Here is a 3,675-nt window from a genome sequence, read left to right as displayed (position 1 = left end):
CATTTTAGTAGCTTTGTTAGATCATTGTAGATACTCTTTTTTTTTTTTTTTAAGATTTTATTTGACAGAGAGAGACACAGCGAGACAGGGAACACAAGCAGGGAGAGTGGGAGAGGGAGAAGCAGGCTTCCCACAGAGCAGGGAGCCCAATGCAGGGCTCGATCCCAGGACCCTGGGATCAATACCTGAGCCGAAGGCAGATGCTTAACGACTGAGCCACCTAGGTGCCCCATTGTAGATATTCTTGATACTACACTAAAACTCAAGATTAATTTCCTGAAGATTAGTTATAACGTGGATCTGAAACCATATCAGTGAACTTTTTATATTGTTATATCCATTGGTCTATCTTGCACCTTGCATGGATCTTTGACCCACACATAATTTTGTAAAGTCAAGCATTGGTCATTTGGAAAATATTAGTTCACTGAGCTATGCAGATCTTCCAGATATTGATACATTTCATTATACAATATCAAAATAATCTAATTAATATCACCACTGATCTTATCAGAAAAGTCTTTAAATATTGGGAAGCTATCAGTAAATATTGGGAAGATGTCAAGCTCACAGTGGCAAACACAAATTTTCCAAAATTCTTTTATTTTTTTATTTGAGAGAGAGAGAGAGAGAGAGAGAGAGAGCATGAGCGGGGGAGGGACAGAGGGAGAAGGAGAATTCCTGCTGAGCAGGGAGCCTGATGTGGGACTTGATCTGGGATCATGACCTGAGCCAAAGGCAGATGCTTAATGACTGAGCCACCCAGGTGCCCCCCAAAATTTTAATATTGCTCAAAAGCTTGACCTTTATCACTGGTAACAAATACTGTCCACTGTTTTCTCTGAAATGGCTCATTTTATCCAAGTTTGAGATAATGTCTACCAAATACTCAAGTTTAAGTCATCATAGTTTGTCAATCATTCTTTCAAGCAAAAATGGAGCTAAATTAGTTCACAACCCAAACAATCACACAGGTACTTTCCCTCGAGACAACCATCATACTTTAATATGCAGAGAAGGGATTTATGAATACTTGCCATTTTTAAAAATACAGATATCAAAAAGATGTGTATTCAAGGGTCAAAACTTAATAGAATTAAAATGTTTTACTTCGTCAAAGACATTAAGTGAAGCTAGTTGGGTTTTTTTTCCCTACGTGTGCATGGGACAATGCAAGAATACAATGATACGACTGTAGTGTGTACAATAGGTGCCAATGACAGTGCTACCTACCAGCGTTTTTGCATCATCGGTGCAAATGTCAGCTGCAGAGTCAAGGGCAAATAATACTTTAGTATTATTATACAGATAGTTTTGATCCCGTAAAACTCCTGAAAGGACCTTAGGGACTACACTATGAGAAGAGCAGGCTTAGGCTTAGCAAGACCTAGAGCACAGAGTGGGACCACTTTACCCTGAATCATGTAGGAGAGAAGTAGGTACTTAAACAAAACAAGGATTCTGTTAGGAAGAAAGAAGGAATAATGGATACTGGTAGACCATCAACAGTGCCCACAATGCATGGCAACAATATATGGAAATATAGCACAGTTAATATGGTTAGCTGCTGTGGACTTAAACTAACAGTGATAAGCACCTTCCTAAGTAGTCATACATGCAGTGTGAAGTTGGATCCCCACCTCCGATCATATACAAAAATTAACTCAAAATAGATCAAAGACTTTACATGTAAGAACTAAAACTATAAAACTGTTACAAGACACAAAAAGGTAACTTTTCATGACCTTGGGCGTGGTGACGTTTTCTTAGATATGACACCAAAAACACAAGCAACAAAAGAAAAAATAGATGAGTTGAATTTCTTCAAAAATTAAACCTTGTAAATCAAAGGACACCATTAAGTAAGTGAAAAGGCAATCCATAGAATGGGAGAAATATGTGCAAATCATACATCTGATAAGGGTCTAGTATCCAGAATATATAAAGAACTCCTACAGTTCAACAACAAAAAGACAAACAATCCAATGAAACAAATGGGCAAAAGGTTTTAATAGGTAGACAAATAGCCAACAAGCACATGGAAAGATGATCCACATCACTGGTCATTGGGAAAATACAAACCCAAACCACAGTGGAATATTACTTCATACCCACGAGGTTGGCTATAATAAAGAAATCAAAAAATAACAAGTGTTAGTGAGGATACAGAGAAACTGAAACCCTCACAAATTGCTGGTGGGAATGTAAAATGGTTCAGCTGCTATGGAAAACAGCTTGGCAGTTCCTCCAAAAGTTAAACATAGAATTACCATATGACCCAGAAATTCTTCTCCTAAGTACGTACCCAAAAGAATTGAAAACAGGTGTTCAAGCAAAAGCTTATACACGAACATTCGTAACAGCACTATTCACAATAGCCAAAAGTTGGAAACAGCTCAAATGTCCATCAGTAGATGCATGGATAAACAAAATGTGGTATAAACATACGGGGGAATATTATTCAGCCATACAAAGGAAGGAAACGCTGACACATGCCATGACATAGACAAATCCTGAAAACATTATGCTAAGTGAAAAAAGCCAAACACAAAAGGACACATATCTTATGACTCCATTTACATGAAAATTCAGAATAAGCAAATCCAAAGAGCCAGAAAGCAGATTAGTGGTTGCCAGGGGTTGGGGAAGGGGAAATGGAAAGTGACTACTTAATGAGTACAGGATTTCCTTGTGGGATCATGAAAATATTCTGGAACTTTATCATGGTGATAGTTGTACCACACTATGAATGGACTAAAAGCTACTAAATTGTACACTTTTTAAAAAATGGTTACAATGGCGAATTTATGTGATGTGATTTTTTACCACAACTTAAAGAAAGCAAAAACAAAAACAAAACCTTCCTAAGGTTGCGTGATAGCAATTAAGTCCCAGAGAGGGTACGGCAAGTGAATTAGCACAGTGCTGGAAGTCTAAGTCCTGCAACTATTGCAGAGGGTAACCATCACCTAATCCACCAGCTTCAAACGGTACGAGGCAGGCAGTACCCGACAGAGAGACAAAGCTTCTACTAGACACAGCTGATAAGGCTGTAAGGCGGATGCAGCTGTACTCAGTGGCAATACACAAGAGCACTGATTGAAAAACAAGCAAGTAGGGCGCCTGGGTGGCTCAGTCGGTTGAGCGACTGCCTTCGGCTCAGGTCATGATCCCGGAGTCCCGGGATCGAGTCCCGCATCGGGCTCCCTGCTCGGCAGGGAGTCTGCTTCTCCCTCTGACCCTCCCCCTCTCATGCTCTCTGTCTCTCATTCTCTCTCTCGCAAATAAATAAATAAAATCTTTAAAAAAAAAAAAGAAAAAAAGCAAGTAGGGGCACCTGGGTGGCTCAGTCAGTTAAGCGTCTGCTTTGGGCTCAGGTCATGATCTCCCCGTCCTGGGATCCAGCCTCACAGTGGGCTTCCTTCTCAGCAGGGAGTCTGCTTCTCTCTCTTTCCCTCCACCCCTCCCACTGCTCGTTTTTTCTCTCTCTCTCTCAAATAAATGAATAAAATCTTAAAAAAAAAAAGAAAGAAAGAAAGAAAGAAAGAAAGAAAGAAAGAAAGAAAGAAAGAAAGAAAGAAAAGAAAGAAAGAAAGAAAGAAAGGAAGAAAGGAAGAAAGAAAGAAAGAAAGAAAGAAAGAAAGAAAGAAAGAAAGAAAGAAAGAAAGAAAGAAA

Source organism: Mirounga leonina, unplaced genomic scaffold (assembly GCF_011800145.1).
Source record: "Mirounga leonina isolate KUSES-001 unplaced genomic scaffold, KU_Mleo_1.0 Mir_165, whole genome shotgun sequence".
Classification (NCBI taxonomy): Eukaryota; Metazoa; Chordata; class Mammalia; order Carnivora; family Phocidae; genus Mirounga; species Mirounga leonina.
This window is presented reverse-complemented; position numbering follows the sequence as displayed.